This window comes from Triturus cristatus, chromosome 6, assembly GCF_964204655.1.
Source record: "Triturus cristatus chromosome 6, aTriCri1.1, whole genome shotgun sequence".
Taxonomy (NCBI): Eukaryota; Metazoa; Chordata; class Amphibia; order Caudata; family Salamandridae; genus Triturus; species Triturus cristatus.
In genome coordinates this window covers 800,071,727-800,097,100 of record NC_140589.1, presented here as the reverse complement: position 1 = coordinate 800,097,100, position 25,374 = coordinate 800,071,727, and positions in this window count along the sequence as shown.

Here is a 25,374-nt window from a genome sequence, read left to right as displayed (position 1 = left end):
GCTGATTAGTTATCTGATCCTACAGAGAAGTGCCATGTTTTTGCAGCACATATCACCTTGGGGATTACAGCTGTCCAGTCCATGGAGTACTGCAGCACCTCAAATATGCCTACAAGAGAGGTGCCATGTCCATGAACGTCTCGATCCTACACAGAGGTGCCATGCCCCGCAGTACCTTGTAGACTAGACCTACCATGTAACACAGTCATTGCCATCCTGCAGCGTGCCATGTAGTTATACAATACACAACAGAGCACCTTCTTGCCAAACAAACCGCCCACGCAGTCTGTACAGAGTGACTATTCAGCCTGTGCGATTACTGGGCACAGTAACCCTTCAGTATGAGTAATATTTCTTTGCAAAGTATGGGAGATATTTATGCATAGTAACTTCTCACAGTCTTGGAGGAATTCGGTACAAAGCAACCATTCAGTCTGTGTGCTTAAAACTTCAATCTGAGGAATTGCTGTGTAGGGCAACCATTCAATCTATGAGATCACTGTGAAGAGCATCATTTTATTCTAGAATAAATGCAGAGCAAACTTTCATTCTATGATCTCTCTAACAACAGACTAACCACTCAGGCTGTGCAACTCCTGGGCGGCGTATGTGCGATTTCTGTGTAAAGTAATGATTCTTACAACATGTGCGATTCCTGAGCAGAGTAACTTTTCACACAGCCTATGGGAATTCTGTGCAGAGTAACTCTTTGCACAATAACATACTAAACATTCAAACAATGTGGGGGGTTACAGCACATACTACACAACATGTACTGGTATGCACAAACTAACCATTCATCCAGGGTTACTGGGCATAATAACCATGTACACAATAGGTAGGATTGCTGCTCATACCAACCAGTCACACAATCGCGATTACTGCACACATTAACCATTCACACAATAGGTAGGATTTCCATGCCTACTAACTATTCACACATTAGGTAGGTTTACGGGTGATACCAACCATTCATACAACATGTAGGGCTACTGTGCGAACTAACCATTCACACAAACTGTGGGGTTGCAGTACAGACTAGCCATTCACACTTCTGGCAGGGTTACTTCATGTACTAATGATTCAGACCACCTGTTGTATTACTGCAGACTAAGGATTCACACAACCTGTTGTATTACTGCAGACGAAGGATTCACACAACCTGTGGCATTACTGCAGACGAAGGAATAATACAACCTGGGGGCATTACCGCAGACAAAGGTTTTACACAACCTGTGGCATTACAGCAAACGAAGAATTCACACAACCTGTTGTATTACTGCAGACAAAGGATTCACACAACCTGTGGCATTACAGCAAACGAAGGATTCACATGACCTGTGGCTTTACAGAAGACGAAGGATTCACACAACCTGTGGCATTACTGCAGACAAAGGTTTCACACAACCTGGGGGCATTACCGCAGAAAAAGGTTTTACACAACCTGTGGCATTACAGCAGACGAAGGATTCACACAACCTGTGGCATTACTGCAGACGAGGGAGTCACACAACCTGTGGGGTTACTGCAGGGACTCAGGATTTACACACACACACTTACTTCCTGGGTACTACACCAACTAAATACTAATACGGTTTGTGAGGGTATGCACCAAATAACCCGCATCCACAATAATAGGGATCATTTGGCGCCTAAAAAACTTGCAGTATGGAAATAGTTTAAACATTGACCGTTTAAAGCCTTAAATAACTTCACGACAGACAGCTGCCCTACATAGCAATCCTCCCCACCCCAGCTCCTATTTCTGCACATTCAGACAAATGCTTGATAAACTAGCCTGTTTTTTTATTTCTCTTTTGAAATGACTTAAGAGGCGCTTGGTTGGCACCGCCTGTGAGTGCCGCACAGATGCCGTTGCCTTACTTCAGTGGGTATGGCCAGCTCACTATAACATCCACACGACAAGATGTGTTTCTGCGGAGAACCCTCTGAACCTACATGGTGAAGAAATGGAGGAACACAGAGTTTATTTTTCCTTTTCTTTCTTTTTCTATAAAAATGTTCTAGTCTGCGCAGAGTCCGACAGCTTGGTTCCCCGTGTCCAGTTCTCGTCACTGGTTCGGGATTGCACCTGAGCTGTAGGTTGTGCTTGCTATCCCTCCGTTGCCTTGCACACTTGACCGTTGTGTGTAGAACAAGATGTAGGACTGTGTTCTGCAGACCTCGTCCACGCTGCACATGTTCAGCCTCGAGTCGTTGCAGTGCACCCAGAAAGCTGGAAAAAACAGATGACAGATTAGCAATTGCACAGGGTCAGCAGCTCTTCTTCCATCATGTAAACTTGAATACTGCCATTGGATGCGGAACACATCCAAGATGAAAAATGCACGTCTTTTAGAGTCCATAAACCGGGCTTGAGCTTTAAGCAGAAACAGAAGCACAGGCTATGCTGGAATTAGAAGATTCGTGCTCCAGGCCACCAGTCTGGCAGCATCCGCACGGCTCGCACTCCTCTCTGAAGCACCATGAGGCCCACCATACATAGAGTTCTACAACAGGTGATCATGCTTGATGAAGACAACCATGATCGCAGGTTACAAGTTACAAACCTTACCTTCACCGTCATGAGAAGTTCAACAAAATCACTGCCTTTAAGAACAGCTGTACCACTGCTCCAGTGCCACCTGCACTACATGACACCTGTGAATTCCACTTCCAACATCATCTACAAAACCAGAGGGCACATATTCGTGCACCGCGGGGTGCAAACTTGCCTGCCTGAAGAGTTTTTCTGTTCACTTCCTTTCTTTGAATATTTTCTGCCTGATCCAATATGATTTTTGCATTGTCTTCATTCTCAGTTTTTGGTTTCCTTCCACGTTTTTACCCCTTCACCTCTCTTGACCATTGTTTGCTGCACTTCTTCTTGCCATCTCGTTTATCTGGACCCTAATGTTGTGTCTCTCTTACTTCACTCACTCTTTCTCCTTGACTGTCATTTTCTGCCCATCCCAATTTTTGCCACATCTTCCCTCCCCACTGGGTCTAGGTTTTCAGCTCCCAACCCGTTCTCCCAAATCCTTCACTGCCATATAAGCTAAAGTTTTGTATCCTTGCAATTTGCTTCTGCACTAAACGCACAGGCACCCTTCTCACCTGGACTGCTTCTAAAATCGTCTTCTGTGAACCAGGTTAAATCTCTTTGAAATTCATATCTCAACTAAACCTACAAGACGTTTCCTGGGAGTTGGTCAAATTTCTGCATGCCTTTTAAAAACACACCTGGACTACCCATATCTGTGTTTTTGATATAGATTTCAAAACCATAACTTACAGAGTAAACATCCCTGCCTTGGTTGAACTCGCAAATTATGCTGTATATAGTTGCACTCCAGGTAAATCGCATTTGAGGATTCCTCTCAAATACATACGTGCAACCACGATAAATCATTTGTTCCCTGTATGCTACGTCACAGTTGACTTTTAAACACACACCCAGAGCCTCAACAGTTCTTAACATGCACTACAGAACTCTATTTTTGGACATGAGTGAGGAACAGATGTACTAAGATTAGGTATTGTAATTTCCTAATTGAGAGTTTCTGCTAATCACAACTATGAAATCGCTATCCCTAAAGTATGAAACTTGAGTTTCAATTAGCGAATCCTAGTGGGTCGCAAATCGACCTACCTCATGAATATTAATGAGATAGGTTGCTTTTTGCAGCCCATTAGAAATGATAGCATCACAGGGATGGTGGCTTCCTGGCTTCAGCAGACCACCATGTCTGAGATTGCGTTATATAAAGTGATCTATTTTTCTTTGAAATGCAGTACATTTTCCTTAAGGGAAAATGGGATGAGTTTCAAAAGGAAAAAATGAAACATTTAACATAACTTTTTTAAAGAGCAGGCAGTAGGACCACTGCCTGCTCTTAAAAAATATTTGTGTTCCAGTCTCAAAGGGGAAGGGGTCCCATATGGACGCCTTCCAATTGCGAAAGGGTTAGCACCAACTTTGGATTCGCGGTAAAATATTAATGTTTTGCGACCGGAATTCACTCCCAAAATATTAATACATACCACTGCAAATCAGTATTTGGAAGGGATACCCTAAACACGCTCCTTCCAAACACCAAATCGCAAACCTAAATTGCGATTCGGTAACAACTTACCAAATCACAATTGCCTTCTTTGCATTTCAAAAAGCATTTTTGCAGTGGCAAACTGCCCAATTCTGCAAATCGGAATGTTTGCGAACTCAAAAAATGCTTTGTACATCTGGCCCCAAATCTGAGCATGTACATTACTACATCTGATTCAAATGCCCTTTCCCTCTAGTAACGTTGCATCCCTTCACCTCCTAGAACTTGAATAATTCTCAAAGGTCACTCTATGCAACAATCTAAATCAATTCCATAATTTTAGTTATCACTGATCCAGTAATTTAACAGTTGGATTCTGAAAACATAGTATGCTTCTGACATAGCGCCCCTGCCTGCATCTTGCCAATGGTGATATGCCTATAGGGAAGCATCTGAACTGCAAGAAACAGAGTAGCCCCAAGCCCACAGTTCATAGCAATCCTAGATTTGACATAAGACTGGAACTCCCTATGCCAGGCACAGAATATTTTACTTGCCTGCAAAATAGTGCTCGCTAGCATATGACTGAGATGAACATGTGCGAACGTGACTCCTTTTAAACTTCCAATTATATACTTCGCAGATGCCTCATACACTTCCCTTTATCGACTCCTTTCTGAACTACAATCTCTTCTACAGCCAAACTGAAATTGCCTAATAACCTATACACATTTGTGCGATATGAAATGTTTATAACAACGGGATTGAGCCCTCATGCATTCACCTCATTTTCACATTCCAGTCCATGACCTGATAACATCAAATTTGTCAAGCAAGACATACATGATCAGGATGACTCGGGCCCTAATGCAAGCAAGAACAATTGTGCCCCACTCCCTAGTTGGCGCCCCCAGCACTTCAGGTGCCTCCCCAAAAATTGGTTCTTGGTTTCATGACCACAAAAGTAGTTTTGTTTATTTCTGTGTACTGCCTTTTAACTTCTTTTTAAAGTTTTTTTTTTAAAGTAAAATGTTCTGGAAGTGGTGAATTTCAAAGCCTAATGGCAGCTAATACTGGTGAAAGCTGGAAATCATATAAGTAAAAATTGAGAATGGTGTTGCAGGGTGATGGAAGCAAGGATTCTAAATCAATAAATTATTCTTTAACATTGTGCTAAACCATTCATGCATAATCCTACTGAACCAATAAAAATGGTCAGATAGGATTAACAGATGGAGTAACAGGGTGTGCGCCCACAAAATATTTTCAGGAAATGTGATGATGGTGGCTTTTTATGCACAATGGGCAATTAACACTGGTAAAAACAAACGGGGTTTGAAAAAGCAATTGCCACTAGACCAATGAGTTCAGTAACTTGATACTTTTTTTTTTAATTTGTCAAAATTATTGCAGTAGTTCTGTGGACTAATGCATCCACACCAGGAATCTAAATTTAACACCATGTTCAAAGGTTCATATCCCTACAGATCCACTTAGTTCTCCATTCTTCCAAGATGCATTGCTTTAGTATCAAATGTATGTTTGCAGATGTGCAATGCTGACATTTATAGCTCCACAATGATCACTGGTGACTACCTTAGCCAACACCAGATCTTGCCAAGCACCAAAATCCAGCACAGTGTGGTAAAACTGCACAAATGTCGCAGTGGTGTGCCTATTTGTGTAGCGCACAAATCACCAAGGAGGGTATCTAGTCGCTTGCAAAGAGGTGGGCTGTGTCCCCCAGGGACATTTAGTTGAACAGCAAGGTCTCCAGCTTCTTGTAGAACTCCAGAAGTGAATAGGAAGCTCTGATGTGCTGTGGTAGGTTGTTCCAGGCTTTGCGAGAGAAAGTGTGCCCGTCAGTTCTGTTCTTGTGTATGTAGGGTACCCGTGCTAGTGAGAGTTGTGTGGGTCAGGTGTCTGGTGGATTGGTGGAAGTGTATGCAGCTATTGAGGTAGACGGAGACTATGTTGTGTAATGCTTTGTGTGTGTGTGAGCAGTCTGAATTGAGTGGCTTGTGTATGGGGAGCCAGTGCAGTGCTTCGAGGTGAGGGGAGATGTGGGTACAACGAGGTAGGTTGAGAGTGAGTCTTGCTGCCATGTTCTGGATGGTTTGGAGCACGTTCAGGAGTTGTTTGGTGCTTCCTGGGTAGTGTATTGCCGTAGTAGACTCGGCTGATAATGAACAGCTGTGTTACTTTTTGCCTGGTGTTTTTTGGAGACACGAAGATTTTTCATAACATCCTCATGATTTGGAAGAAGGTGCAGGTCACTGCGTTTGTCTGGACTGACATGTAGGGTTTGTCTTTGAGGAGGGTTCCGGGTGTGAGTAGTGGGGACTGGTGTGGGGTCAACATCTGCTGGCCACCAGGTGGAGTCCCATGCTGAGGCCTTCTTACTAAAGATCACCACTTGTTCATGTTGAGCCCTAGGCAGTGGATCTCATCCAGATTGTCACACTGGATATGCATCTAGCGAAGTTGTTTTTGATTGCATGGGTCTTGTCCCACAGGTAGCTATCAGCGTGTGCCATCTGCATATGAAAGAATGTTGATGCCAGGTGATCTGATCAGGTTTGCCAGTGGGGTCATGTAGTTACTAAATAGGATCGGGCTGAGAGAAGACCCCACATATGAGGTTTTGGGCTTCGACTTGTTTAGTGGCAGGATGACTTGTAGGGTTCTTCCAGTAAAGGAGGAGGAGATCAAGTTGAGGGCAGGTCCCTGGATACCCACTTCATGAAGTCTTCTGATGAGGGTAGAGTGGGAGACTGTACCGAAGGCTGCAGAGAGGTCGAGCAGGAAAAGGGAAGCTGTTTCTCATTGGTGGAGGATCATCCTGAAGTTGTCTGTCCCTACGATAAGAGCTGTTTCAGTGCTGTGGTTGGCTCTGAAGCCAGATTGTGTGGTCTAAAGGAGGTGGTGCTTGTCGAGGCGGTGGGTCAGTTGCCTGTTGATAATTTTCTCCATTACCTTGGTGGAGTCAGCTGAGGGTTTCTTCAGTTGTGCGTTTAATGCTGAGTGTTTCCAGGTCTCTGGGAATGTTGCTGTAAAGGAGGTGAGGATGCGGGTGAGAACTTCGCCGACTGGGGAGGTGTCCATGTTGAAGACGTGGTGGAGGCATGGGTCTGTCAGGCCCCAGAGTAGATGAACCTCATGACGTGGATGTCTCTTCTGTGGTGACATTTTCCAAGTTGTCAGGGTGTTTCTGAGGTCTTCGATGGGCAGGCTGGCAGTCAGTTTGGTGGGATCTGGCAGTGGGTCGAAATTGTTGTAGATGATTTCGATTTTGTTGTTGAAGAATCTAATCTTGCAAGGGGGTGATGCAGCTAGTGGCAAATTCTTTGATGACTGTACAGACCTCTTTGTATCTGTTGGTGCTGTTTTCTATGTGTTCTGGTAGGGCCTTCTATTTGGTTTCTCTGATCGGCTGATGGTAGCATCTCGGGCTGCTTTGAAGGAGTCTGTCTGCTTCTTGGCAATGTAGTCCCCATTTACTCCCTAATTGCTTGCAGAGTTGCTTTGTTGCTCGTTTGTGTACCAACTTGCTTGCTTCCTGGTTCTCTTTTGATTGCTGTTTTCGCATGGTGCCAAGGAGTTGGTACAATTTGTGATCCATTTGTCAAGCTGCTTGACATCACAATTCAGGTTGCCTCTGGGGTTGGGCTGGTTCATGTGCAGGATGTGGGACAAGTCACCACAAATGCATGTCAAACAGGTCGTGCAGCACGTCAGGAATGACTGTAACCAAGGTCAGTGGATGCACCACCATACTTAGTCTCATCTGTGTACTAGAATTGTAAGCAGTACATTTAGCCTTACAGATGTTTCAAAGAACCTTCACACTAATGCAGTACTAATTTATTCAAACCATATGACAGCCATGAAGTACATGGAAAAGCAAAGAGGGACCCACTGCTCACATTTTTCAAAACTAGCACAAAAATATTAGACATGGACCATCACCAAATCCATTTACTAGTACAACATTTCCTAGGTGGAAGGAGGATTAGAGCAAACCCCGTTGTTGTATATATTCCTGCAAAATTCAGCGCGCCATGTGCGCTTTCCCTTTCCAAGCAGCCCGGGACAATGGCACCTGCTTCTTTAAAATAAAACAGGTCTCGCATTCACAATACAAACTAAACTGACACATAAACAGACAAGTAAACAGATAAGCGCACAAATAAAATGAATACATAAAATAAATAAATAGGGTAGATATCCACTGAATGGACGTGGCTATAGTTACTACATGAAAGAGAGTTATGGGGGCGGGTTGCTACTGGGTGTGGCAACCAGGACTAACATGAAGTCCAGGATAATAGTGGGTTGGATTCTCCAGTGTGGGGTTCAGGGGTGGGGGCTGGGAAGGGTGCACTGGCTGGGGAGCATATGGCGAAAACAAAATCCTCCTCACTCACCTTAGTTAGGTTACTTATCTCAGAGGAAAATGCAGTAGTCCAGTTTCTCGTGCCTCATATTCAAATAATCTAGAGAATAGCCCAGTTTCTATCTTAGAATGTGAATGGCTTGCGTGTCAAACGAAGAAGGGCAAAAATCCTACAATACATCAGAGATTCACCAGCACAAGTCATTATCTTGCAAGACGCCCATCTGATGAAAAACGAATGTACTGCGATTTTTAAGAACATAAAATGGGTCGACCATGTGCTCTGCACCGACAATAGCGCCAACATTAGAGCTGTGGCGATAATAAAGAAGCAAGTTAAGGCATGTATTATAGATTCGTTAGTGGACACCTGTGGCAGATGGGTCATCCTTAAAGTGATATTACTGGGCAATTTGATCACCTTGGTAGGGTACTATGGCCCGAATTGTGATGACCCAGTCCCCTTAAAACCAATCTTTGCAAACCTGTTAGATTTCCCAGATCCTGTAATCATTGCTGGTGATTTTCATATTGTATTAGATCCTAAGTTGGATAAATCGCAAAATAGTAGAGCCATAATAGCATCTAAATCGCGCATATATTTACATTCAATGATGAAGCAGACAGGACTTAGCGATGTTTGGAGAGATAGATCTGGCCTCCAGGTGGGAGGCTCCTACTACAATGGGAAATATGGCCATAAATCTAGGATAGATTATGTTTTGAGCAGCCTTAGCATGAGAGAGAAAGTCAAGGACATTGGGTACTTGACGCCTCACCTATCTGACCATTCAGGGGTGTACCTAGATTTAGGGTTCGAAATCAGGAAGTTCAGGAGAGTTTGGACTCTGGATCGCACACTGCTTCAGGACACAAAAGAAAAGAATCATCTGAGTCTTGAGATGAAGGATTTTTTAGGCCATATTATGGGGTCAGGTTCGACCCCAATAGTTTGGGACTCCCTGAAGGCTTATCTAAGGGGGAAAATTACCAGTAGATTATGCTTCAGAAAGAGGCAGTACAGGGAAGAGGTTGCCAAAATAGAAACGGATATGAAGATTGCAGAGGTAGATATGAGTAGTACTGCAGAAGCAGGGAAGCAGCAGGAAAACAAGGATAAACTGGAGAAATTAAAGGAACAGCTTGATACCGTTCTTCAGATGAGGGTCATGAAGCGATGGGAGGCAAGCAAGTTGGCTCATTTCGAGTATGGGAAGGGGGCAGGGAGATTATTGGCCTGAAAAGCAAAAACAGACAGAACGCGTAACTTGATAAGAGAAATTGAGGATGGCATGAGTAAGGCCAAATTTACCACCGACGCAGAAATAGAGTGTGCTTTCTATAACTTCTTTCATAAACTATATTCGAAAACAGGGTGGTTAATGAATTTGAAATTGAGGAATGGTTGAGGGCGAACACGCTTAACCCTTTAGATACATCGCAACAGCAGCTATTATAGCAGGACATTTCCCAGGAGGAGGTTAAGAGACCTATACTTTCAAGTAAAGAGGGCAAGGCTGCAGGCCCTGATGGTCTGCCAACTGAGCTTTATAAAAGTATGAGTGATGCTTTAATTCCAGTTATGATCCAGCTTCTTAATGAGATCTTAAGTGAGAGGGAACAATTACCTGGCTCTTGGGGTGAGGAGACAATTACTTTAATATTAAAGCTGGGGAAAATCTGGGAAATTGGGAGTCATACAGACCCATATCACTGCTCAATGAGGATTAGAAGATCTTTGCCAAAGTCTTAGCTGATAGGCCAGGTACAGTAGCAGGTGGTATGCTACACCTTGACCAAAAGGGGTTTGTCAAGGGTAGAAATCTGTATGAACTTACCTATGGCCTTATTGGCGCGATAGACCTAGCCTCAACATACTCGCTCCCTCTATCAGTTATAACACTAGATACCACAAAGGCTTTTGATAGAGTCAACTGGGTATATCCGACAGTGGCGTTCGAGAAGTATAATATTGGCAAGAACTTTCATAGAGCCATCCAGTTGATATTTCAGGATCCATCTGCAAAACTGCTGGTTAAAGGAAATTTGACTAAGTCTTTTAAAATAACCAGGGGTACCAGACAGGGCTGTCCCCTATCCCCCCCCTCCTTTTTAACTTGTATATCGAGCCGTTTGCTCAGAAGCTTAGAGATGAGGCAAACATCTTAACATTTAGGCATGAAGGGTGGGAGAGAAAAGGAGCAGACAACATTATGGTCCTTTCCTCCTATCTCTCTACTACCCTGCCAGCCGTTATAAAGCATGATGAGGAGTTCGGCAGGTTATCAGGGTACGAGGTTAACACAGGAAAAACCAAGGTTATGTCATGGAACTTAGAGGAGAGCCAACATCAGACTAAAAGAGAGATGAGATATCTTGGGGTAAAGATAGAGCAGGACATAGATAAAATCACAGAGGCTAATGTAACAAGGGAGTGTTTGTGGCATATGAAGAGCTGGGCCCACCTCCCACTGTCAATCTTCGGGAGGGTGAACCTGGTTAAAATGATAATACTCCCAAAAATTACCTTCTTTTTTAATGCAATTCCACTAAATTTCGCCAAGCCTTCCATCGACAAACTTCAGCAGGCTACAAACTCTTTCATCTGGGCCAATTAAGGAACTAGATTCGCCTGGAAAATGCTGAGACGAGGAAGGGAAGATTATCCCTTCCGGACTTACAGTACTACGTATGGGATTTTCAACTGTCCCACTCCAGAATGTTGTTAAAATCTCCACATCATGCTGGGGTAGGCTCTATGTTCTCAGCAATGTTGAAGGGAGCTAACCTAGACCAGGATGGTTTCATGTTTAAGTACGGAGATTCTAAGTTCTTTAAAAAGATAAGGTTAAAGGTGCTACAGGCGACGGCCAGAACATGGGCAAGCATCAGACGGTTGACGGGCCTTAGCTACTTTCCAGTCTTGCCCCTCTTTGGGACTCCCCCGGAACACTGGATTGTTTATCTTTGGAATCTCTAATAAAGTTACAGGTTAGCAAGCAGGGTAATTTGTCGTAGATGGGTAGAATGCTCTCCTCCCAAACACACTGACTGGCTGGACTCTTATTTCAACGTCCAAGCTAGACTGGAGAGGGACTTATTCTAAGCGAAAGAAAGCCCTTTGGAACTTTTTACTGAGATGGCTGGACACAGAGGCAGTTGTAAGTTGATCAGGGTGCCTCCTATATCTTGACAAAACTGCCATATGCTTATACCTCTCTGGATCTCTCTGGACTGCGATGGGCTTCCCGCTCCCTCCAAATGCCATCTTAGCAGTCGCCGGTGTATATCTGACAAAATCTGAGTGTGACCTTACCCGTTTGGGAATGTATCCTTTCCAGTATGCAGGTGTACCCGCAGGGGGGGAGTAATCCCATACCTGCTCCCAGGGCACATTGGGTACTGGCGTCTGGATTGGCTATTGAGGTCAGAGGTAAATGAGTTGAAAAAGAAAAAAAAGAGTTTGACTTATTGGCTTTGTACATTACAATGCCTTACACAACAGTCTGGAACCAACCTGCAGGTTCCAATCCCGCATAAACTGACTCAGGATTGCGCTGTTCTTTAGGTCAAGCCTGGGGAGAGCATGCGCTGCTCTGCGAGGCATGCTGTATTCGAGTATGGACTTGGAATTAGGCGCCTTGACGCCCATTGGGCTATGTTTGCGCACGATAAGATCCCTTTTATTTTATTTTATTTATTACTTGAAGCTCCGCTCACATTTTTCATTGGCTTGTGTCATTGTCCTTTGTAAATGCTGGCTTCTGATTCGTTAATAGGCTTGTTAGTACCTCCTTAGTACCGCCTTGTCTTCATTTGTAACCTCCCATTGAGGACAGGCCCTTTTACTTCTGTTGTCACACGGTATGTCTTAGTGCTTACAGAATAAATATTTTCTTTAATGAGTTTCTCCTACTGCAAGCATGACATGCTTCCCTGCTACATTCATGCGTGCTTTCAATTTCCAAGCAGCCTGGGACAATGGCGGCCCCATCTTAGAAATAAAATAGGTCTTTCATTTACAAGAGTTTGAGCTATTGGCATTATAAATGACAATGCATTTATTTGTGTGTTAATTATCAAAACAGATTTAAAAAAAGGCATTGTCATTTATAATGCCAATAGCTTAAACTCTCGCAAATGTGAGACCTATTGCATTGCAAATGCTTGTTATAGATAGTACATAGTTGTTGTATTGCCTATCTGGACTATAACAACTTTGCCAATGAGGTGAGGTAGGAAGTCTTTCATTGCTAGCTGAACAGCTTGAAGCTTTAGTTAGTTGATATGAAGAGTCTAGTGCTTGGAATCCCAGAGATCCTGGACTGTCAGGATTTGTAAACTTGCCCCCCAGCCTGTGGGAGATGTGTCTGTTGTCAGAGTGATATTGGGAACAGGGTCTAGAAAAGGCCGCGCCTTTAATAGGTCGTTGGTGTTCCACCACTGCAGAGAGTGATGGCTGTGGCTGTTTATCAGCACTAGATCTTGTAACTGACCTTGGGACTGAGCCCACTGCTATGGTAGGCATTCCTGTAACGGACATATGTGAAGTTGAGCATGGGGTACTATGGCAATACAGGAAGCCATCATGTCTAGGAGCTGCATGACTGTTAGTACTGTCAATTGCTGATTGATTTGAAAACGGGATATCAATGTTTGGATATTTTGAATTCTAGCTGGATTGGGTTAGGCTAATCCTAGTTGTATGTTTAGGATTGCACCAACATATGGTTGGGTTTGTTGAGGTTGAAGGTGAGATTTTATTATACTGACAGTGAAGCCCAGATGATGAAGTAGTTCTATGGTAGCTTGTGCGTGTTAGTGGCATAGATGACGAGTACTGGCTTTGATGAGCCAGTCATCCAGATAAGGGAAAAACATGGATGTATTATCTGCATAGATGTGCTGCTGCTGTGGTTAGCAACTTGGTGAATACCCATGGTGCAGTACTGACCCCGAAGGGTAGAACTTTTAATTGGTAGTGCTCTCCTGCTATCATAAATCTGAGGTATTTGAGATGTGCTGGGTGTATTGGAACATGGAATTAGGCGTCCTTTAAATCGAGGGCTGCAAGAAAGTCACCTTGTTGAAGGAGTGGCATTCCATTTTTGGAGTGTGACTAAATGAAAGTGCTCTGACCAGATGTAGTGGTTTAGTGGCCTTAGATCTACAACAGGCCGTAGAGATTCGTTGTTCTTGGGGATCAGGAAGAATAGGGAGTTTACTCTTGACCCTTGATGGTGTAGAGGTACAGGTTCTATAGCTCTTTTGAGAAGAAGAGCTTGAACTTACTGTTCGAGCTGTGTTTGATAAACTGGTGATAACCTGTGAGTGCAAGGTGTTATGTTGGGAGGTGTGGTAATGAGCTGCAGACAAACAGCCATGTTGGATAATGTCCAGCACTTACTGGTCTGATGTTATTGAGTACCATGTGGGTAGAAAACCCTGTAGACGACCCCCAGCAGGTGTTATATAGTCGGGGGGGAAGGTGAGGGAAGTCACTGTTTGTCTGCGGGTGTTCCACAGTGTGGGTGGAAGCACCATTGTCTCTAACCTTAGTATTGTTGCCCCTGCAAGAGTCCCTGTAGTAACCTCTGGAGGAGGAATACTGACTTTGGCTACATTGGCATGAGGTGGAGGCTTCTGGAGTTGAAGTTTTGGAGCCTATCCAGTAGCTGGAGCAGCAAAGAGCATCCACAGAGCGAGGGCAGGCGGAAGATCCTTCTCCCACATCGCAGCCAAAACCTGGAACGAGCTACCGGTGGACATCAGACGCGCCCCTTCCCTAAACACCTTTAGGAAGACCCTCAAGACCTGGCTCTTCGGCTGAGCGGACCTGCTCACCCTCCCTCCCCCCCCCCCCCCCCAGCGTCTTGAGACCCTCACAGGTGAGTAGCGCGCTTATAAATCCCCTGATTGATTGAGCAAAAGGAGACTCAAGGTGATGGTATCTGAATAGCACCCATGGCTTTCGCAGTTTCCGTGTCCTTTTTAAATTTTCTCTAGGGCCTTGTCAAACTGGGGCCCAAAGAGATGTTCTTTATTAAAGGGAACATTTACGAGGCTTTGTTAGACCTCTGGTTTAAAGCCTGATATACGCAGTCAAGTATGGCCGCGGAGTAGGATGCTTGTATTAATTCCTTGCGCTGTGGTGTCGGCAGAGTCCAGGGCACATCGTATAGAGGTGTTGGAGATAACTTTACCCTCTGCAACGAGTACTTGTCCCATTTTTCGGTGCTCATCTGGGAGATGTTGGAGGAACTCCTCCATCTCGTCCCAGTGTGCACGGTCGTATCTGGCAGGCAAACCCTGTGATCTGGCAATACGCAAGTAGTTTGCAGATTGGGCCGCTACTCTCTTCCCTGCTGCGTCGAAACTCTTGCTCTCCTTGTCAGATGGGGGCGCATTGCCACTAGCTTGAGAGTTTGCTCTTTGACGAGCACTAGTGACTACTAGTGAGTCTGGTGGTACTTATCCCCTGATATAAGAAGGATCTGAGGGAGAGGGCTTGTATTTTTTGTCGACCCTCTGTTATTATACAGGCCCTAACAGGGTCTTATAAAATGTCGTCTGTGTGACACATCCCTTTTAAAACTGGCAAGTATTGGGTCCCCCTGCATGTGGATGATAATGTTTTAAAAAAGAAATCCTCCTCAAGGGGTTCTTTGTGTAATTGGACATCATGGAAAGCAGCAGTAATCCCTGGTATGTGGTGGAATCCTCATAAGGTGAGGGGCATGCTGGATATATGTCAGGATCACTGTCCCCTGGAGGGTCCAGATCGTATGCATTCCAGAGGCCAGCGTGTGGTGGTGTACCGAATAGGTCATCCCCTGCTTCGTGTCTACCTGTGCCATCAATTGGGGGGTGGGGGGGCGGGGTGGGAAGGAGATATCGGAGGTGAAATGTCTCAGGGATCTCCAATAGACTGTGGTAGAGTCTGGTGGGGGTGGAAGTGGTAGAGGACTGGTAGCCTTGTCCATCATTTTCTTTTTTGGCAGGGTAGGTAAGTCAATAGCCTCATGAAAAGAGAATTGTCTCTGAAGATGGTGTTGGAGCCCAAGGCCTTGTGAGCATGCGTACAGTCTCTGTTTAGCATCTAATTCCTCTTGTAGTTTATGGAGAATTGGTTCGACTGGAGTTTCAACAGTTTCTTTTGGTCTCAGCTTGGAAGGTTTCGGTCGGCGCTGACCTCAGGGGAGTCGGTCGTTGGGTATTTTGCATGGCAGCAGGGGCAGAAACAGAAATGCGTCCGGTCCATTATCATCAAGGCCGTTCGTGGAGGACCTGGTGGAGAGTACGTTCTAAGGCCCCAGAGGCCGCAGTAGAAGCGCATCAACTCATCGAGCATTTGTTCCTCGATACAGAGTGGTAAAGCATGATCGAAAACAATTCCGGTGCGGGTTAGAGTGGATTTGGAACTGAAGAGAGATCCACAACGGTCTTGACCCAGAGCACAAGCACACACGTCCCAATCAGACAGTGTAAAGAAAACAATCCAACAATGGAGTCGATGCCAATGTGCATTACCACCAAGCAGAGGAGTCACTCGATCTCATGACATCAATAACTTGCGTCCGGATCCAACACTAGATGGCAGGAGTATGCCAAGCATGTGTATCTATAGCTACGCATACCTCGAACAGACTCTATCAAGCTAATGTGGACAACAAAATAAAATGGAAAACATATCCTCTAATGAAGACTTGATGCTATGGTGCATGTTTAAATATTTGCTGCACTCTGTGCAACCACCCTAGTTTTTACTGGGTCTCCGAGATGTCTTTGAGAATGTTAAAGTATTATATTAGCATGGGTAGGAATTTGCCTTTTCAGTATGTGGCAATGTCTACGTTGGGGGTATTTAGGCTTTTCTTTCCTTAGAACCACTTATGTTCAATGAAAAACACCTAATAATAGTATTAGTGATGTAATGGTAACAGAATCAAACAAGATCACTTTAGTAGCCACTCCATGCAGAATTATCAGCAGTGCATCAGGTGTGGGAGCCAGCAGTAATCTAAAAAAAAGCTTTATCAATGTGGAATGCCTCTGCATGTGTAATACAGAACAGCTGTAGCTGCATTGTCCGTGGCACCAAGGTATTTTGGTAACACATCTCCCCAACACCATATAATTTATCACTTAAATATCGGCTTTAAATATAGTTTGGAAATCCACAATTTCTTCTCGAAAGGTCAGCTTATGAGTTCTGAAAATACATGTTTTCTTCTCAACTACACACTTCTCAGTTTTGGTATATATTTCTTCAACCAAGCAAAAGCCTCTGCACACAGGGGAGCTACGAGTAGCTCATGTGCTACTCATTAGAGAAGCCTTGCCTATATCAAGAAATATTCCTGTTCTTGTTCTACATGCATCATGACTCTTTGATTAAAGGCTTCTCTTTGAATGATCAAATGATGAGAAGACATATTGTCTAGTGATGAAGCCCTAAATCTAGTCTCTGCCCCAAAATCAATGCAGTATTTGCTCCATACATCATCTTCCTTCAATTCAGCTAGAGGTTGATAGTAGGTGTTCTGGTTTTACCACCCACTCCAAATGCACATTAGGTGAAGAATTAACTGTTGTACTCTGTGAGGTCCTGGTTTAGTTTGGAATCGAAAAAGCCCAGATTGTGGGAGGAACAGCCTCTTCAAACTTAAGCTTCATTCTTTCAGGTTGTGATAGACTAACTTCTGCGAACCCATCTGTATAATATGCATCATTATGTCTTTTGTAAAGAGTCATAAAGAGTCTTTAAGTCAAACCTTTTTCAGGGGTCAATCTTCTACAGGTGTCTAGCCCTTTTTTTGAGAGAATCCCTTATCCTGGATTGGAGGCTCTTAATAGGATTAATCCTCTTGAGGTCGATCCCTGGTGTCTTCACTCTGTAGTGTTTTTGTAATGTTTGTGACACTGCACCTTGAGCACTGAACAGCAGTTGCAACAAGTGTTCCCCGAATCGGTAAGAGCTACGTACTCCTTACAACCACACAAGCAATTGGAAGTGCTGATGGTTTCGTGTTTTGAACAGCCTGACCGATGCTCTGCAAATTATTGCAATGTAGCTCAGTTTTAAAAGTACATTCACACTGCGAACAGTTGCATTAAAAGGACTGAGGCTTATGAACGTGTCTAGATCATTCCCTGCTTGGGGGTTAGTAGTATATTCATTTTGAACAGCTAGAACTATATTTTGCTGCACATTACAGTATATGTTTCCTAAAGCGTACAGGTGCTGCAAACTTTGGATGCCCTAGATTTCCAATTCATGTTTCAGGCTTAGCTACATGTTATTGAATTGAAGAAGTGCGAATATTTTAGGGTCATATGTCTTTTTATTAGAGACTTTTTTTTAGCATGCATTGTGGTTGTCTTTTTAAGCATCTGTGCCTGGCGCACCGACCTTTCATGTGTTTAGTAAGACCAATAGTACCTAAGATTGTTACTGTTTTTTTATATTAAAGCTGTTGCCTTTTTGTGAATAAATAGTATTATATAATTTCCCTTGCCCCCTCCCCCCACCCCAGCCCCTGTCTGACCCATGTGGCACAGCACCACATTTAATTAGCACAAATAATTTTCAGATAACTGACCACGTAGTGCACAACAATATACCACGAATTGTTTAACTATTTCCTCACATTTATATTTTGAAGGATGTACTTGGTGACAGGAGGTTGTGTCTGGCGTCTCTCACTTTGTGCCACAGATACATGTTTATGGAACTGTGTCTGGCAGCTCACATTCGTTTTGAATTTTGATTACTTATTTGGTGTATATTGTATTGTTTGAACTTTATTTCTGCAGGGAATGGGAGGCATCTTATCGCATTGAGTTTAACAGTGTCTTTTCTTTCAACTGCGAGCTTCCAAAAGGGGAGCTACTTTTCTTCATCACGTTGCATTGTCGTTTCCTATCTTAGGCCTGGCACTAGCCAACGCCTTTCGACTTTTCTCTCCATATTGTAATGGGTGTCCTATGTTCTTCTCCTTTTTCAGCTACATGCGGTGTACTTTAATAGATATAATGTCTGTCGCATTCTCTCGATTTGCAATTTAGCGTCTCTCCCCTCGCTTACCTGGCTTATAGGCCTTTTTCCCAGAAGTGACCACAATGCGTCATGTCCTATAGGTCAGAGGCACCTGATAATGTTGTCCTTTTGTGGTCAATAGTTCATCATTAAAAGAGTATAAAGATCTGCTCCTTAATGCATTCAACAAACTACCCCGCTGCAGTGACCCCTTGGGTCACTGACGCCTGTGTGGTCTCCTTCAGCCCTCTATCTGAGCATCTTTGGCTGAAGCTCTAAATTTTCTTATTGTACTTTGAAATGGTCTTTTTCTCTCTCCTCTGCATTGCCCTTATTCTAAATCATTATTGCAGAGCACTAATGGTTGTCCCTCTTAACTTAACATGTGCATTCCTAGCATTGCAGTAAAGTGTATGTTGCATTTTGAAAGTCTTTCCATTAATTTAAAATATATGTGCATTACATGAGTTTGTTCTTCGCTCCAGAAATGTGTCTTTAAATGCCAAGACTTTGTTAAGACTTCCAGGCTATATATTGAATTTTCTTTAAACAAAGGGGTTCTTCTTTCATACAGATAAGACAGCTATTTTTCTCTATCATTTATACGTCTATTTTGTCATTCTTTTGCAGAAACACCCCCTCAAATTAAGCTACCTTGGTGCAGTGCCCCAGTACCATGAAATTTCACCCTTTCATTGCATTTAAATGTATTTTGAAATTGTAAATTATTGCACGATTCATTTTCTCATTTAAGGGTTTGCCTTCTAGATACTTGAGCGTCATAAACATCTATTCTTGTGTTACTATTTTTGGCGGATTACAATTGTAGTTTTGAATGGTCTTCCTGGAGTTAACAAACTGATGAATATATTCTCTGCTGGGTTAATGATTTGATGAATAAAAGTGGAACTTCAACGTAAGACCTTTGTTTTTGGAAGGGAAATACTTACCATTCATCTCTTATTTTGCTTGGGCCCTCCTCATCTCTTTCTCTCACAGTGGTACCACAGGAGATGTTATATGTAGGTGTACTTCTCTTGTGCACTACAGTAAGAAGAGATAAGCAGGAACATCTGGGTACGTGCCAAGCACACCCACTTTAACTTTCAATTAGAGACCACACAACTGGTGCGCGGTGCATCCAGTGAATACTGTGTCTAGCTTCCAAGTAGCTGCCTTCACGACTCTTAGTTAAGTCTTTTTGTGCACGGCTTTAAATAGGCTCCCCTATTTTAAATCATTACACACTAAATTAAGTACATTCTGTTCCTTGACAGTGACACCTCACGCTTCTCATTTCACCTTTCTGGCGTGCTTGCACCCATAGTAAAGGTTCCTTCCACTTGAATATTTAGTAAGTGGTAGTAATAGGGGGAGGAAGGCTTTTGCATGCACTTCTCGCCACACACACAGCACCTTTTTGCATTTTCTGGTTGCTTTACACCCTAGACTAGGCCCAGCATCAAATGATAGACCAGCCACGCAAAAGAAAGAGTGACATAATAAGATGAGGTCAAGGACTGCCGTCCCTTACCACCCAGAGCACAATGATAGAAGTTGTAATACCAGGTTAAATGGAGCTGTTCCTTTTGATATTTTTGGGTCATGGCCCACAATATTAAAAAGACTAAAAATGCCATCAATATAAGTAATATAGTTTCCTGGCAGAAAAGGAGATACTTTCAGTTTCAAATACTATTAATATATCTCTATTTGGATGGCCAATTATAATTCACACCGAAGAGTACACCAAATGCTGTAGTACTGAGCAACAGATGTACAGAATAATTTACTCCTACCTACGTTCCAAATTCAGCAGCAACTGAAGCAGGCACAAGCAGTAGTCCATCATGCTAGGGCAGATCCAGTAAGTGCAGCCACAAAGAGCACACAGTTGGGGTTAGTTAATAGGGAAAATTTTGAAAATGTATTTCATGGCCAAGAAAGTTAGTGACACTAGGGGGCGTGGCTTGGCGCGCGACCGCGATGGCCGCAAGCCTGTAGAGCTCCGGCACATCGGTGCCCCAATCCTGGAATATATCCTGCGAGGGACCCCCTTCTGATGTCGGGAACCGGAGCGGAGGTGGCCCATTCCCCCACCACAGCGTAGCCGGGCCGAGCGACGAGCGAGGGTGCCGAGCGGCGGCTCGGGACCGCCTGAAAGGTGACGCCGGCGGCGGGCGGAGGCGCTGGAGCTCCGCGACCGGCCGCGCGCACTACTGTGCCCCGCGGCTTGACGAGTACTCCCTGGGCCGCGGCTGCCGGAGCGGCAGATTTGGCGGCCTGGAGTCCCGACGGAGATCGGACATCGGAGGGACGACGCCCGCCCCGTGAGTGCATGCGGGGGGGGCGTCGGCGGCTGGCTGGCCAGGGCTCACGGTGCGGACACTGGAGGCGGTCGGCCCCCGGGCGGGGGGGCCCTCTGGCCGGACACCACCGGGGCAGGACGTGCCCGGAGACTGTGCTGGGAGGATTCGGTGGCCCAGAGCCCGCTGGTGCCCGATTGCCCGGAGGGGACAGGTGGCGGTTCGCGGCACTTGAGTGACTGGCCCGGAGAGGAGTCGGCGGGCGAGAGGTGTGGTGCGACCTCGGTGGGGCCTGCGGCCTGGGGGACTCGGCCCCCTGCGGGGCCTGCAGAGGAGGAACTGAGGCGCTCGACGTTCGCGCCAGGTTGGCGGCCTGAGGTCACTTTACGGCTCCCCACGCGGTGGGGCTGCGACTGGGCCAGGGTTCGCTGGGCCGAGCCTGGGTTCTCCTTGCGGTGAGGAGGAGTGCCGACCGGGCCTGGGCCGCTTGGTGAGAAGACCTGGACGCGAAGAGGAGGATCGGAAGGAGACCTTGACGGGCGATCACGCGCCCTGAGACAGCTGAGGACAGCTCCCTGTCGCTCTGGGCCATTCTCTGCCTTTTTCCCCCCATTCCGCTTCCTCCTCCTTCGGCGCGATGGACCCGTGAGCGTAGTGGGGCCCTGCTGAGGCGGCTAATTTGGTGGCGGAGAGGCTTGCTGGGACTGGGCCGTTCCTGCCTACTGGCCGACCGGACTACGGGTGGATGCCCACTGCACAGCAACTGGTCATGGGCCGGCTGCGCAATGCCCAGAGAGACGGCCGGACGCCAACGGCCGGGCCAGGTCCCGTCGCAGTGCCTGGAGAAGCTGGCGCGGCCCCGCGCACTGAGCTGTTGGCCGCTAAGCTGGATTCGGTACTGGCTGCGGTGGAGCGGATCGGCTCCTCTCTTGACCAGACAAGGGCGTCGCTGGAAGCCCGCATTGATAAAGTCACGGTTGACTTAACACTGCTCCACGCGGACCATCGCAAGCTGGCAGACAGGGTGACACAGCAGGAGCAAACTCTCCAGGAGGTGCGGCCGGTGGTCTCCACACACACGGCCACCCTTCAGGACCTCATCGACCGTGTACATACCTTGGAGGACCGCGTGGATGAAGCAGAAGGGCGCTCTCGGCGCAACAATGTGCGCGTGGTTGGCCTGCCAGAAGGCGAGGAGGGGAGGCAACCGGAGCAATATGTGGAGGAGTGGCTGCGCAACCTGATCGGATCCGAGAAGCTCTCTCCGCAATTCGTGGTGGAACGTGCGCACAGGGTCCCCGCACAGAGGCCCAGCCCGGGGTCCCGACCGCGGCCCTTCCTGTTCAAACTCCTGAACTACCGGGACAGAGATGTGGTGCTCCGCGAGACCAGGAGGATAGGCGACATCACTGTTGGGGGCGGACAGGTGCACTTCTTCCCGGACTACACCGCTCTGGTGCAGAGGCGCCGCAGCAACTATCTGGCGGTGAAGCGCCGCCTGCGTGAGCTGGACATAACGTATGCTCTCCTGTTCCCCTCCCGCTTGCGGGTGATCACTACAGATGGTGCTCGCTTCTTCGACTCGCCATCCGAGGTCTGGGACTGGCTGGAGGACACGGGGCGAGGTGATGGTCAGCGACCGCGGAGCCAGGAGGCCGCCGCAAACCGGGGTAGAAGATCCCGCCAGCGTAAAGGAAGGAGGCAACGGCGTGCAGAGGGACGAAGCCTGGGGGTGGCACCCAGCCCGGAGAGGAGTAGACTGGAACGCCAGGATGCGCTGGCAGCGGTGGCCACCCTCGGATCGCCGGGCGGCGGGAGCGGAGAGCCTGCCCAGGACCAGGGTGATGTGTTGACCAGTGGCTCATCCTCCCCATCTACCATGATCTCCGAGGACCAGCTGTTGCCGCTGGTCACCCCGCAAACGGCGGATCTGGTGATCTAGTATGTGACCATGAGGGACATTGGGGGTCACCGCCAGGGGTACTCCTTGGAGATGGGTCCTGTAGCCCACAGATTGACACCTGGCGGCTCCTGCCCGAGCGGTGGTACGAGGGGTGAGAGGCAGACAGGAGAGGACTTGCGGCTGGAACTCTGGGGGCTGCCGGGACAGGTGAGCCGGGGTGGGTGCTGGGATCCTGCCCCGCCGCAGCGGGGTGGTCACCTGGGGCGAGACTCATCCGTCCTTGCATGATGTGGGGAGGGACTCTCCAACTCCCGGATAGGCGCTGAGCTTTGCTCCTGGGGGTCCCTTAGCTTCGCATATACACAGGCACCTTTGTGGAGGTGCACCCGCGCGTAGGGATTCTCGCTAGCCTGCCCCCTAGCCACCATTGGGCTTAGTTACGCTCTGTGAGCATTGTTCCATGGTTTGGACGAATACCCGTAGAGGGTTTCGCCCTGGCAGTTTAGTTGGCCAGTTTGGCTTGTTCTTGCACACAGTATTGTGTTTGTCCGTTGTTGTGTTGAAGGGTTTCTGCCGCAGCTCTCTACATGGTCAGGTGAAGGTCCGCTGCTCCCCGCCCCGGAGGGTCACCCCTAGTCCCCCCGCCACAGACTTACCCTTAGGCCTTCCGCATGGCTGCAACAAATGTAATTACAAGGAATGTTAGGGGCATGCACACACCGGCGCGGCGATACTCCGTTTATGCATACATGCGGCGACACGCAGTGGCGATTGCACTCCTGCAGGAAACGCACATGACGGCTGGGGAGTTGGACAGGCTGCGCGCGCGCTGGAGGGGGCAGGTGTATGGCACTACATGCTCGGCACATGCTAGAGGCACGCTGATATGGGTGAGGGCGGGTACCCCGTTTGTCTGTCTGCAGGCGCTGGTGGATCCTGGTGGGAGGTACACCTTAGTACACGGAAGGATAGATGGTCAGCAGGTGCTGCTGGGGTCCCTTTATGCACCGAATGTCGAACAGTCGTCCTACCTGGCCACCCTGTCGTCTGTGCTGGCGCCGTTTGCTGGCCTCCCCTGGCTCCTGGGAGGGAACTTTAACTCCGTGCTAGATATCCACATGGACTGGTCGTTCCCGCCCCTGCGTGGCACGCAGGTGGGGTCGAACGCCAGAGCGCTTACCGCCTGGCTGTCACATTGGACTCTCATTGACCTGTGGCGGAATGTCCATCCGGACGAGCGCGTCTATTCGTACTACTCCGCGGTTCACGGCCTCCATGTCCGGTTGGACAGAGTGGTGGGCACCCCTTCGGTGCTTCCGTGGGTGACCCGCACGGAGTATATGGGTCGGACGCATTCAGACCACAATCCCCTCATATTGGGGCTTCGATGGCGGCCCGACCGGCCCCCGGTGCCGACATGGCGCCTCCAGACAGCAGCACTGGAGGACCCGGATTTCCGGGCCTCCTTGGGCACCGCGATCGAACAGTATTTCGATCTCAACGAGGGCTCCACAGATAGCGAGCTGATAGAATGGGATGCCCATAAGGTATACATTAGGGGGCACTGTCTGGGCGCGACCTGGAACATTCGACAGCAGCTGGCACGTGCTCTCACCACCTTGGAGGCCCGCCTCCTCTCGTGCGAATTGCACGGTGAAGGAGGGGGCACAGACTCGAGCCGCTTACTGGAGCTCCGGGCACGCTATGCCGACCTCCTCGAGCGGCTTCGTTGCCTCAACTACGCGGCCCACTCAGCCCGGGTACATGCTACGTCGGACAGGGCGGGACGCCTCCTGGCCTGGCTCATTCGGCAGGAGACGGCACGTATCCCAGTAGGTACCATTGCTGGACCTGATGGGGTGCTGGTCCACACACAGTGGGAAATCCATCAGGCGTTCACGGCACACTATGCCTCACTGTACCGGTCCACGGGGCGGAGGAGTGCGAGCGACCTGGATGCGTTCCTAGAAGCGGTGGGATTGCCCATGGTTCCGGAGGAGCACCATGCGGCCCTGGAGTGCCCCCCTACAGTTGACGAGATAGGGGAGGCTATCTCCTCTCTGGCTTCGGGGAAGGCGCCGGGCCCGGACGGACTTCCGGCGGAATACTACAAAACCTGCCGTGAGTCCCTTATTCCGAGGCTTCACAGCCTCTACCTGACGGCACTAGAGAAGGGCACATTGCCAGCGTCGTTGAAAGAAGCCTATTTGATTTCCCTGCTGAAACCGGGACGGGACGCCACTCAGCTGGGGTCCTATCGCCCGCTCGCCCTGCTTAACACAGACTATAAAATTTTGGCGAAGATACTGGCCGAGAGACCGGCGCCGGTGGTGCCCTCGCTGGTGCACAGTGATCAAAATGGCTTCGTGCCCAAACGCAGCACCTCGCTTAATCTGCGGCGGTTTTTTCGGGTGATGGAGGAGAGCACCCGAAAATGGCCTAGGGCGGGCTGCCTGGTCTTGGACCTGGAGAAAGCCTTTGATTGCCTGGAGTGGGGATACCTGGTGTCGACGCTATCGCACTTCGGTCTGGGGCTGGGCTTTCTTCAGTTGGCGGCTCTTCTGTACAAAGGACCCACGGTGCGCGTGCGCACTGGCCCATACGTGTCGAACCCCATCACAATCGGCCGAGGCACCAGGCAGGGGTGTCCGTTGTCGCCCCTCCTGTTTGCGCTTGCCATGGAA